General features: G+C 42.8%; 1 protein-coding gene across 1 annotated transcript in view; it reads right to left on the bottom strand.

The window, feature by feature from the left end:
• ACTN2 (actinin alpha 2) overlaps nucleotides 1-14,086 on the bottom strand; it is a 71,039-nt gene that overhangs the window by 45,125 nt on the left and 11,828 nt on the right. The window lies entirely within an intron of this gene.

Genomic DNA, 14,086 nt, shown 5'->3' on the forward strand with positions numbered 1-14,086 from the left:
ATAGATTACCAACAAGGACCTACTGTACAGCACTGGGAACTGTGCTCAATATTTTGCAATAACCTATAAGGGAGAAGAATCTGAAAAAAAAAATGGATGTGTGTGTGTGTGTGTATAAAACTGAATCACTTTGCTGTATATCTGAAACTAACACAACATTATAAATCAACTATACTTCAATAAAAATTTTAAAAATAAAGGTGTTATAATTACACCTAGCTAGGCCTTTGCCTTCTGAAGACCTCTTACTTGTAGGAAAGACAAAATTCTGATGTGCTTATTCCCTGCCCACAACAAAAATCAGCTTGCCTGCAGAATGGATGAATAAATAATGCTTAAAGAATGTTCAAGATTTCATCCTTTAGAACAGAGGGTGGGCGGCATTGTCTGGTAGAAAGGGGAAGTGGGGCGGGGGGCAGAACCACTAATTATCTCAACTTGTTTATCCTGGGTGAACAATAGTTTGAAGCTAATAACTAAATCAATTCAACAAATTTGCAGTATAGTCACTCATTAAATAATAACAACAACAGTAATAGTAGTAATGACCTTCCACAGGCACATTCCAGGCCCTGGGCTAGACCCTGGATTTCAATGACAATTAGACACAGGCCTGCCCTGGAAGGGCTCACCATCTATCATGTTAACAAATTACCAGGGCAATACTAAGCAGAAAACTGAACTATATACGAAGTGGCATCCAAAGTCATTTATTTTTCAAGCTTCTTTTAGCTTGGCTTCCACTTGTGCTCTATTTCCTGCCAAAACCAGATTAGAAATGCTCCTGGCAGCTGCTGGCTAAGAATGCACACTGTCCCCTTGTCTCACAACAACTGCTGGGCTCAACAACAAAGTGCCCAGCACATTATACAGGGGAGCGGGGAGACACACAAAGAGGGCTTGAGCTAGAGATGCGAAAATGCACTTCTGAAACACGGACTTCTTCCAAGTAAGACTCCAAAAAGACACAGTTGCCATAAAAATGATTTTCCTGGGTAATAAAGACTTTCAGATCTGACGAATCATCACTCATTTCAAGAAATATGCAGTGGCACTAAATTCTAGGGCAAAAAGAAAGTGTAGGCATTTTCTTGGATTTGCTAATAAATATTACCGTGAGTGCCTCAACTAACAATATTTTCTCCTAAAACACATCTAAACTTTAGTCAGGTCTAAACAGAACAGACACTTTAAGTCACATTCCAGGTCTGCACCCACTCAATATGGTAGCCGCTAACCATACATGACTATTTAAATGTAATTAATTGAAATGAAAGGAAATTAAAATTTTAGTTCCCCAGCTGTACAAGGCACCTTTCAAGGGCTCAAAAGCCACATCTGTCTAGCGGCTACTTTAGATGGCACAGATAGGAAACACTGCAGGGATCATAGAAAGTGCTATTGGATAGTGCTTCTCTGGATAACCCAATTTTGTTTTATGAAAATAAGATTATTAATGAGTCTATTATTACCTCGATTCAAAATTCAAGTGGCACAAAAAGGTATAAAAGTGAAAAGCCTCCCTGGCACTCTTGTTCCCAGCCACCCAGCTCCCTTCCCCAGAAGGAACAACAAATAGTTTCCATTTCTTGTGTTTCTCTTCAATGATATTCTACAAGTATATAAACACACAGATACATACATCTTTTCCCTATCACTTGAAGACAAATCCCATTTTACACAATGTTCTGCACCTGGCTTTTTAAAATATTTTTTAAGAAAAAGATAACCTAGGGATCATTCAATATAGCAAAGACCATCTCTTTTATGGCTGTATAGTATTCCACTGTCATGAATATACCATGCTTTATGTATCTAGCTTCTTATGGATGGGCATTTAGGTTGTTTCCAGACAACTGAATTCATACCACAAAAAACATCCCAGGCCCCATTCTTAGCAAGCAAAACTACCTTAAAGGTTCGTTTGTTTTTCTGACAATACAGAGACTAATCATACATCCAACCTTTGGGGAAAGGCACAAGAGAATAGTAGGTTGTGATTTTTAAACACAGAACTGACAGAGTTAAAATATAATGACATAAAATATTTGTAGAGTTGTCTTTAGATTATATTTGAAAATGGGCAAAATAATGCTGGTGTAAATTACCTTACCTTGTTACCCTGTTATTGGAGTCCCTTCAAATATAAATATCAGAAGCACTTTTGGATTGAACCCCAAAGCGGTTCATGAAATCAATCCAGGTTTCCTGACCCCCACGATGGAACATTGTGAAAGTCTGCTGGATACCGCCTTTTTATAGGCACACATACAATGAAGGTAACCTACCATAGGTAATTATTCAGTTGTACAAATCCAAAGAATGAACTTAATCTACAAGGTCAATTTACTCAGTTAAGCCTAATGAAGTTTCCTGCTCTTTAATGAGCATTCCAAAGAGCCAATAAAGGTGGTGACTAACCAACTGAAACTCGAAAAGGGACCCCAACAGCTCTGTGATAATAGTTTGCAAAGAGGCCGGTGCATTCCAAAAAGGAGTTTTAAGCTTTATTAGAATGTTTAATTTTCCTTCTATTTACAGTTTTAAATACCCTGGCCTACAGAGACTGTTCTTGTGCATTCCCCATTGCCCTCTGCTTCTATGAAAAGCCTGCTCACCATGGAGGGAATAAAAACAAAAGACGCAACTGCAGCAACGAAATCCCACACATTTTACCTAAAGGCTTCTTGGTGGATCTTCTTGCAGTTGGATGGCAACACGCATCCTTAAGGCCCCTGGGAACTAAATCTGGGAGAAGCAGAATGGGACCAAAGAAGGTCCATAAGGCTCTGGAGGGAGACTCTTTGGTTCCAATAAGCTTAGCAAGGCAGCTGTCCCCTTTTTTTTTTTTTTTTTTTTCTTTTTAGGGCCGCACCTGTGGCATATGGAAGTTCTCAGACTAGGGGTCAAATTGGAGCTACCACTGCTGGCCTACACCATAGTCACAGCAACACAGGGTCTGAGCCACGTCTTTGACCTATACCATAGCTCACAGCAACGCTGGATCCTTAACCCACTGAGCAAGGCCAGGGATTGAACCCATGATCTCATGGATACTAGTCGGGGTTCGTTACCACTGAGCCACAACAGGAACCCCACTACATACCCTTTTTGCATCCTGAAGCTAAGCACCTAAAAAGACCTTTCAGAACCACACACAGACAGCCACGATGGGGAAGCACAGAACCACTACCTGCAGACAAGAAGGGCTGATGTTTCTAGCCCTTACCACCCTCCAAAGCTAAGGGCACAAACATTCAAGTCACAGAGGGAAGAAGATAGAAAGGTCTGGGAGTCACTGCCTCACTACATGTATTTCTTAGGCAGTGGGAGAAAATCTGAGAATTTCTTCCTGAAATACACAGAATCACAACTCGTGAGTCATGGGTGGCGTGGACAGTACTGTGGGTGCAGACTGGTGCCCCTGCCCATAGATACGGGGCTTTCCCTGGCCATGGTACTGAAACTCTCCACCACAGGGAGCAGAGGAAGGAAGAAGGCCTTGGGGTTAAGGTCATGTGTCCGTGCCTTGGCGTATTATGTCTTTGTGTGGAAAAGTCTGAAGGCTTCCCAAAGGATTGCCAGTTGCTGCCTGGGACATTCCTGGACTTCATCTAGAGATCCAGAAAAGGGTCCTTAACCCCGAAGCATGGTGCTTGGGAGAACTGTCAGTGGGAGGACTTTCCCAGGAATATCTGTTCGCCTCATTCTCTGTTCCCTGAAGAACTTACTAGCAAAGTCCCAGATCCACAGGAAATATAAGACAACTGCCTTTCTTAAAGCCAAATTACACAACATTGCACGCTCAATGGCAAAGAAGCACTGATGTCCTTGTGAGACGTTGGGGTACTTGAGGCTTATGTTACTGAACACTATGCATTTGGTTTCTTTTTAAGTTAAGTAAACCTAAGACATAAGAACGTACGTGGTAGTCCATTCCAAAGAGAGAAAGGAGCACAAGGTCTTTTAATCAAAATGAGCAACATCTGTGTTATTTATATTGTTCAAATAACGCAAGTTTGCATCTCTACCCAGAAGGGATGATCACTTGGAAACACAAATAAAGATGAAAAAAAATCTTGAATCTGACACGGTTCTCTGAGTACACGTTCATTTCATGCCTTAAGTATTAATTCTTCTGGCAGTAGAAGGATCTAGGGCCGGGCTGGCTCCTTTAAAGACTACCCTGTTCAATTTACTGTTCCATTTTCTCCAAATAAAAATGTGACAACATTGACAACTGTCAATTTCATTCATGCTTCATTAATCAGCTTTTACTTTCATAATAACTATAGCAAGTTCTGATCTGAGATCACATTTCCTAACATGAGGATTCATTACAGCCACGGGGTGTTTTTTTTTTTTTTTTGTCTTTTTGCCATATGGAGGTTCCCAGGCTAGAGGTCGAATTGGAGCTGTAGCCACTGGCCTACACCAGAGCCACAGCAACTCGGGATCTGAACCGTGTCTGCAACCTACACCACAGATCACGGCAATGCCAGATCCTTAACCCACTGAGCAAGGCCAGGGATCTAACCCGCAACCTCATGGTTCTTAGTCGGGTTCGTTAACCACTGAGCCACGACGGGAACTCCAGCCACAGAGTGTTTCTGAATGAAACAGAACAAGGTCTACTGAGGGCTGCACTGGGCCATTCGTGCCATTCGTGCAGAGCCTGCAGCATGAAGCTTGGGGTAGAGAAGCTTGAATACCTTTTAGCTTTTATTTTATTTATTTCTTTTCTTGGCCACATTCGAGGCATGTGGAAGTCCCTGGGCCAGGGACTGAACACCTGCCACAGCAGTAATCCAAGGCACAGCAATGACAACACCAGATCCTTAACCACTAAGCCATTAGGGAACTCCCAACTTTTAGTTTTTAAATCCACTAATTATAAAGTAGCATTGTCTATCAGGTTGAAACCAGTTTGGGGGCACTGTTAGAGGGCTCTACGATTTTGAGTTTTCTTATCATTTACTGTCCTCGGTGAGTAAAGACATTAAAGGCTGAGCACGAGGCTTCTGGCCTGCATCCTATGGCGGGACAACTGAGCCCTAGGTAAGCAAGGGCAGGGTCCCCAAGAGGGAGCAGGGAGGGCAGGCGGAGACCAGCCCAGCCCACAGCCATGGCTCAGAACTCAGATTCTATTTCTGACTCTGACACCACGCACTTATTTGTCCTTTATGTCCTGACACTTTCCCTGCCACCAAAAAAGAAAAGAAAATTGTCACGATTGACTTTATGAAACAATTCAAAAGGTTATCAGAGGGAGAAGAAATTTAAAGGCCAGCTGGCCAACACAGCCTATTACCACAAAGGTTCCGAACAGCCTCCCACCAACAACTACTGAAAAACACAACTCCTTTAAGTTGTTCTTCTAAATATGCTCCATTTTTTTTTCTACTTACAATCATAATTATAACAGCATTTTCTTTTCCACTTCACAAATTCTCAATCTGCCAGGATTCCTTCTAATTGCCTTCCCAGTTCTTTTTAAATATTTGAAAAGTTGTGGGGGGGGGATATCTAGAAAGATGCACACATTTTATAAAATCTCCAGTTAAGGAGGGGAGAAGAGGGGTGGCTCCAGCATTTAAGAAAGAAGACACTGCCTCCCTAAGGGCAGGGAGCCGCTGCTCTGAGAAGGCAGAGATGCCTGCAATCCCTGTGGCTGGTGGAAGCGGATGTGCTGGTTCACCACAAAGTTTGCCCATCCCTCAGCCCCACAGCCCCTGACACTGGGACCTCACAGGGAGAGCTACACAGGGTGAGCCTTGCAAAGGCCACAGTGCCCAGAAAAACAGGCCATTCAAGAATCACATCCAAAATCAGCAGAGTGACCTTAAATGTAAAGATTCAGACACTCAGCCGTCATCTTTAGAAGCATTTAGAGTGCTTCTGCTGGAGTCTGTGCTAACATCGGGCCAGTTCTCTGGACCCAGCACTCACAACCATGACTGGCTCTGTTTGGCACAGTGAACGTTGAATAATCAACTGATCTCGAAAAGATTCCAGACTTTCAAGGTTGCCAAGCACCCAAGGGCACTTTTCAACTACATACCACATTTAAAAAAAAAAAAAACTGAATCCAAGTGAGAAGCACAGAAGTTGAAGAGTGTGTTCATTCCAAGGAGGCCGCATGTGCTACCATCCAAGGCCAGATGTCTTGCAAGTCCATTTAGGGCCCTAATGTTCTCATAACTTGCACAACCAGGCAGCCAATGACACAGCAGGCAGTCCTTTTATTTTCCACCCACAAATCTCTGCTTCATCTCCGAAATCCCACTATATCACGTGACATGTGACAGCTCAGTTTGGGAGGCCCTGAAAGACACTGGCCCTAAAATCTGAAGCCTGGCTCTGTCACCAGCTCAGGGTCAGATGTGGGTAAGAATGCTCATCCTTCCTGGGGCTCATTTCTTCCTCCAAGCAACGCGTCATGAGCCTAATTTGACGAGCTAGCGGGGGAAGCAGGATGACTTTAGGGACTGGAGAATCTTCTGCAAGTATAAAGGTTATAGGAACACAAAAGAACAGCAGTCTGTGGTGGCAATTCAAAGAAGCCTGAGGTGCTCTGGGATTCTGATGGAAAGGGAAGTAAGTCATTGCCGAGAAAACTAAAGACAGCCCACGGTCACGATTTCCATTGACTGGAGCATAGGTGATAGTCCAGCTCCAGTAACTGAGCACCACACACATACTGTCACTCTGCACATCTCGGACACAAACAGGAAAGGATGCAAGAAGGTCTCTGATCCAAGAACTCAGAGCCACTCCATCTTCTCCTAGCTTACCACAGGGCTCACCCCACCGTTCAGAGAGCAAAGGACACCCCTGGCATAGCTTAAGTTCCTCAAGGTACAAGATGCTCAGAACACTAGTTTTTTGCTGATGGGGGTAAAAATATTTGGTCCACGCATTTAAAAAAAAAAAAAAAAAACAACAAACAAAAAAACACCACTTATTCCTAAGGGAGAGTTAATATAAAGAGCTAGGAACCAGGACTTGGTTCATAATAGACCAGATGCAAAGAGCTTTAAAATTAATTCATATAAAAAGGCAAATTCCAGGAATCCCCTGGTAGTGTAGTGGGTTAAGGATCTGGTGGTGTCACTGCTATGGCTCAAATTCGATCCCTAGCCCAGGAACTTTTGTATGCCATGGGTGCAGCAAAAAAAGAAAAAAAAAGGCGGGGGGGTGGGGGGTGGGGGGGTGGGTGTGGTGGAGGCAAATTCCACTTCATACCATTGCAAATGGAAGGCTCACAACTGGTTTCTCAGGTTTTTACATGCCTGCAAGCATTACATTACGAATCAAAGAAACGAAAAATAAACACAGTAGCCTCTAGTCCTGGTTCTGTCACCTTTGTATCACCTAAGGAACGCAGCACCTAGCAGGTGACCATATTCACAGACAGAGCTAGCAGCCATTCAAATTTTTAGTACTTCAAGCTTCAACTGCGACCATTTCGTTCATAACTAAATTGGAACTTCAAGAGTACCAAAACACTGCTTTTCAACTGAGTACCAAGAATGCTCATAAACACAAACTGAATTACTGAAAGACAGAGAGAAAAAAAAAAAAAGAGGCAAACTTTTCCCACTGATTCAACTTCAACAAATACTTCCCACAAGCAGGCTTCCAGATCTCTTTCTAGTCAATCAATGTTAGATTACCTAACAATCTCTAATCAAGGGTTATCAGAGCTTACAAGCAACTCAAGCGGGGCTGTGTCCTTTAGAACCTTTTAAGGACTTGGTAGGGAAGCAGGAAAAAATCCTCTCAGAAATACCTGGTGGATGACACCACCACATGGAACATTCTAAAAAAAACTTAGGAAAGTGACACATAGAGAAGCAGGGATCTTCGTTTTGTGTTCTAGACAGTGGCTGGCACTCAGGAACTATTTGTTGGAATAACATTTTATGTGACAGACTTTCTGGGACAGAGCAAAGATGATAATAGCAATCAGATTTTTAAAGTTGAAACAAATTTTTTAAAAACCACTATGGAGCTAAAAATCTGAATCTGCTCAAGTTCCAGGCTTTTGAAAATTATAATTATCATGTCAAACTCAACTAGAGAATCCTAAAATGTTAAAAAAAAAAAAAAAAGACTGTAATCTTGCCTCCCCCAAAAATACCTTATAAAAAATAAAAGGCAACCTCATTGCTGAGGGTACCTGAAAATAGAATCAGGTAATGGTTGACATTAGAAGCAGGGATTGGTGGGGGGGGGGGGAGGGTGGTCCTTTCCCAGCATTTGAAAGAGCCTTAATAATTGGGTCTAGTTTTAATCATGAATTTTAGGATTCAATCAGCAGGCTCATTAAGACAGACTTCCATTTAGTCCCCGGATGTTCAGAATAAAGAACCAAGCTAAGGGGTTCCTGTTGCAGCTCAGCGAGTTAAGAACCTGACTAGTATCCATGAGGATGCAGGTTCGATTCCTGGCCTTGCTCACTGGGTTAAGGATCAGGCATTGCCAAAAGCTGCAGCGTAGGTCACTGATGCTGCTCAGATCCAGTGTTTCCCTGGCTCAAGTGTAGTCCGGTAAGCTGCGGCTCTGATTCAATCCACAGCCCGGGAACTTCCACATGTCCAGTGTGCAGCCATTTAAAAAAGAAACAAATGTGCTAAAAACTCTTGAAGCTGCCTAATGGGGGGAAAAATGCCTTTTCACTTTTTTTCCTAAAACCTAGTCTAGCCCAGATGAATTTTGGTTTAATGAAATGATCTGATACATGGTGTCTCCTCCGTTGCTTCTGGAAAGGACGGGACAGATTAAAGTGATGAGATTTGGAAAGAGGAAACAGCTAAATAAGGAGGTACGTGATGTCAGGAAACACCTGAGCTTGGAGCGGAAGGTTGTGCCTTGTCTACAGCGCCCATTCTACTCTTCTCTACCACTCGTCCATCTCAGCCATTGGAGCAAACTCACTCTTGTCTGCACACAAGGGACTGACATTCAGCTCAGTTCAGGGACAACCCTCCTCCCTCCCACAGAAAAGTGCTGCATTGATTTCAGTACTCCTGATTCATGAATGTGACTGTGCCTCAGATTCCCCTTTGAACTAGTTAGTTGTCACACCTGTTCAGTTTTCTCAAAGAACATTTTTAACATGTGTTTATTTTTTTAGTGGTATGAGAGCTGTGATTTTTACCTCTACTTAAGAACTGTCTTTTCATAGTTTTAGAGTCTTTTTTTCTTTTTTTTTTTGTCTTTTTAGGGCCACACCCACGGCATATGGAGGTTCCCAGGCTAGGGGTCTAATCGGAGCTGTAGCTACCAGTCTACGCCACAGCCACAGCAACGCCAGATACAAGTCACATCTTCGACCTACGCCACAGCTCATGGCAACACCAGATCCTTAACCCACTGAGAAAGGCCAGGGGTCAAACCCACAACCCCATGGTTCCTAGTCGGATTTGTTTCTGCTGTGCCACCACAGGAGCTCCTAGAGTCTTTCTTCTAAAAAGAGGTCAACATTCAAATGTGGTAAAACATTCACTCTTTGGATCTAAATTTTACTGATTTTGATGGAGACAAACAGCAACTAATGCACAAGAATGATACACACAGAAAACAAACTTATGGTTACCAAAGGGAAAAAGGGGTTGGGGATGTATAAATTAGGAGTTTAGGATTAATAGATACAAACTAATATATATACAAATAGATACACAACAACCATACTTTATACCACAGGGAACTATATTCAATATCCTGTAATAAACCATAATGAAAATAATATGAAAAAGAGTATCACTTTGCTGTACACCAGAGATACAACATTGTACATCAACTATACTTCAATTCAAAATTAAAACTATGCGGTTCCTTGCTGGCCCAGCAGGTTAAGGATCTGGCACTGTCACTAATGTAACTCTGGTTGCTGCTGTGGCAGGGGTTCGATCCTTGGCTAAGGAACATTCACATGCCACAGCATGGCCAAAACATAATAAATGAAAATAAAAAAGAACATGAGCAAAAAAAAAAAAAAAATGATGCACAGACTAACTGAAGTCTGTCACCTGCTATGTTCAATGACAGGACACTTGTTTCCCATGCCCTGTGAAAATGACAACTGTCTGACGTCTCAGCTTACTGCATTCCTTTTCCATGTCAAACTCTCCATTTAAAATCCAATGTGTGTCCCCATGTTCCCTCTTCTACATATCACCATAAATAATGTTGGATTTTGGTAGAATTATTTAGCACTTTTCTGTTTATCTAGAAGCTCAAGGATTTCCATCTGTTAATTTCCTCCCAGATCAAGAAAAATCAAGAAAATTTCCTACATTTTATTACCACCTCCAGGAGTCTTTATTACTCATTCTCCTAACTCTTAGTTGTCAGCTGCAATTACTCATCACTATATCTCTATACCCCTCAAGGCAGAGGTGAGCAACACAGCAAAGACATCAGACATTTGTCTGAGCCAATGACTCCTGGTACTAGTCTGCAAGCCAAGCTACCTCTACTTTAATTCCAAGGGATGTTTTAAAATTCTTGAAGCAAAATTCTTTTTTTTTAATAATTTTTTTTTTACTGCACCAAGGCATATAGAATTCTCAGGCCAGGGATCAGATTCAAGCCACAGTTGCAACCTAAGCCACAGCTGCAGCCCCGCGGGATGCTTAACCCATTGTACGGGGCTGGGGAGCAAACCTGTGTCCCAGTGCTCCCAAGATGCCACCAATCCCACTGCACCACAGAGGGAACTCTGAAAAAAAATTAATTATTAAAAGTTAGAGTCTTCTGTCTTCTAAAGGACAGTTAACACATGATCTTGATGAAACTCCCTGTTTTTTTGGTTAAATGGAAAAAAAGAATGAAGATGAGAAATATGCAGATACTTCCCAAAGTATTTTAGGACTGAAAGCATATGTTAAACTAACCAAATCAAGTACTTACAGAATCAAAGTTTAAGTCATTTTTTGCTCTAAAGTATTAAAAAAAAAAATGGCAAGCTCAAAGAACCACATGAAAGCTATTGGTGCCTGGTTATCTGAGCTTAAAGATTTCCCGAGGCCAAGAGCCCGACTTAGCCACGGCTGGGAGTTCTGTGGGGTCACACCTGCCTCCCCCAGGCTGGCACAGCCCATGTGGAGAATTCCTTTGAGGACTTTCTGGTAAGCAAGCATGTAAGACTCCCAACAAACAGCCTTATATATGATTGATCCTGAGCTGTGCTTCCCAAAATAACTTGTTCCTTTAGTGATTCTGTACCAGACGTGACTCTGGGACAGGGCAGACCCAACTGGCGCTTGGTTTTAGGCAAGAGCAACACGTATTGAAACTCCACTCTTCCTGAGGACGAATCTGAGCTTAAAGAAAAGCACACTGATGTGCCTCCCCCTGCCCCCCAACCCCTCAGCCCATCCCGGCAACTGGGGGAGCAGCTTGTACTATACAGACAGCAAAATAAATATTCTTTAATTCAAGTTCACCATACTGTTGCTATTTTCAGGGACCAAAATAAATGGCTGCCTACACAGAGAAAATAAAGAGTTCATTCCGAATGGAACAGCTCTCTGAAACACGCCATATTCCTACACTGGTGTTTTGGACCACAGCCCAGTTCTAAGCAGGCAACAGCCCCCAGCAGGTACATTAGCAGGTCTGTTCTATGTACAGGAAAAGCTCCAGAAAACAGAACGGCTAAAAGCAGGGAAGTTGGGTATTTTCAAAGTTTCTGCCCACTCCACACTAGGGGGAACGGTCTGGGATTTCCTCCATCATCACACCCTTCCCTAGGACTCATGCTGTGTGGAAACTGCATAAAGATAAATATTAAGTCTGGAGTTCCCTGGTGGCCTAGCAGTTAAAGCCTATGGCAGCTGTCACTGCTGTGGCTTGGGTCACTTCTGTGGTGTGGATTTGAGCCCTGGCCCGGGAACTTCCGTATGCTGCAGGTGCAGCAAAAATAATAGTAGATACTAAGGTCTTTGTATTCTGAGCCATTTCAGACAATTTTATATTATAGTATAAAAGATACTTCTCTACTATAGCATCAGGTCCTCTAGCAGGCAATACAGCAAAATGTTAATACTGGTTTTCTCCATGTTGTGATTTTTTCAGCACTTTTTTTTTTCTCTTTTTCTTCCTCTTTTTAGGACCAAACCTGTGGCATATGGAAGTTCCCAGGCTAGGGGTCAAGTTGGAGCTGCAGCTGCCAGACTTCATCACAGCCAGAGTAACGCCAGATCCAAGCCACATTTGCAACCTACGTTATAGCTTGCAGCCACACCAGATCCTTCACCCACTGAGCAAAGCCAGGGTTGGAACCCACATCCTCATGGATACTACATCGGGTTCTTAACCCACTGAGCCACACTGGGAACTTCTCCACATTGCGACTTTTTAAGATTTTGTGTCCATATTTTCTGTAGTGATGACATATGCTTTAGACATTTATTTTAAAGTGTATCTTTAAAAAGTCGTTTGGGGAGATCTCTTGTGGCGCAGGGGGTTAAGGATCCGGTATTGTCACTGTAGCGGCTCAGGTCACTTCTATGGCGTGGGTTTGATCTGTGGCCCAGGAACTTCCACATGCTGGGGGTGCAGCAAAAAAAAAAAGGTAGTTCGGGAAAGTTTATACTATTTCTTAGGCTTGCTACTTCACCCTTCCCTGGTTATCTGGAATTATGTTAGCAAGCTTTACTTCACTCTGCCTCCACAGTCCTATCTGAAAAACTACTTCCATTGGACATATGCCAGCAAGTATGTCCATACTCCATTTGTAAAGTTAATCTCTCAATGATGTGCTGCTTTGAGATTTTCGTTAAGTTCAACACTGAAATCCCTATTCCAACATCGCATTTTAAAATGCTCATGGAGAAGGTACACACTGTCCAAGTCTGAGTCCGAGGGCTGCAGGATAGAGATGCTTTGGAGTCCTGGATATCCCATTTCCCAGGTCCCAGTGACAGAAATGGAACCCTCACCCCCCCACACACACCCCCACCCCCGGTATTTCTGACAGCATTCTCCCTGCTTCCCCAAGTCCTTAAAGGACCCTAATGGTGACAGTTCCACCTGCGTCTCAGTGTAGAATGGAAAATTTTACATTAAACATGATTTCTTTCACACAGTAAATATATTCATCACCACTTCTCTCCCAGACTTTCAAGTGTCTAAAGATATATATATATATATATATAATTTTTTTAGGGAAAGACTTAAGCTGTCCTAAGAACAAAGCGAGAAATCTGATCTTGGTAACTGGTTCAGGTATTTCAATAAGGTATATACCCTTAGTTTTTCAGCAAAATAAGCATCCTTAAAGCCTGGCACATATTAATATCAAACTGTCTGAAGTATGAGCATGTGTACTATTTAGAAAGTCATACAGGGGAGTTCCTCTCGTGGCTCAGAGGTAACAAACCCAACTAGTATCCATGAGAACATGGGTTTGATCCCCGGCCTCACTTAGTGGGTTAAGGATATGGTGCTGCCCTCCAAACCAGGGGGCCCTAGAGTCTGGAGTCTAAACTGGACTACTTTTCAGAGTCAAAGATGATGCTATTTATAGTTACCCTGGGAGAACAGTCACACATGGGACTGTCCTGGGCAAACCTGGATGTAGGGTTGCCCTAGCTCTGTAATCAACCCACCCCCTCTCTCATTTCCTTTCCTAAAGAACAGAGGCCCTGAGAGATGTACCCCTTAAACTCACACAATGTGACACATCAATTATAAAGCTGGGAAACAAATAAAAGCAATTTTTGTAAGGAGGTTCAAGAACTGTAGCCTACAGGCAGCCCCCATCCCCTAGAAATTCACCTACTTAAGCAGGTGAGGGCTTGATCTGTGTCTAAATAAAAGCTCCGGAAACAGCCTTGGCAAGGCTACCCCTAAAAATAACCTTTCTCCAAGAACCCTTCAGGATGTCTGTTCTGCTCCTTCCTCCGGCTGTACTCTGGGGGTGGCGGAGATAGAAGCAGAAGTATCAAATGCAGCATCTTCAGACATGGCTCCCACCTCTTGTCTCAAATTCGAGCTCATCACTCAGGGCAGTAAAAGCCATGGCAGCAGATGCTGAGAGGACTGGACCATACACCTGAAGGAGGCTGAAGGGTCA

Source organism: Phacochoerus africanus, chromosome 15 (genome assembly GCF_016906955.1).
Source record: "Phacochoerus africanus isolate WHEZ1 chromosome 15, ROS_Pafr_v1, whole genome shotgun sequence".
NCBI lineage: Eukaryota > Metazoa > Chordata > Mammalia > Artiodactyla > Suidae > Phacochoerus > Phacochoerus africanus.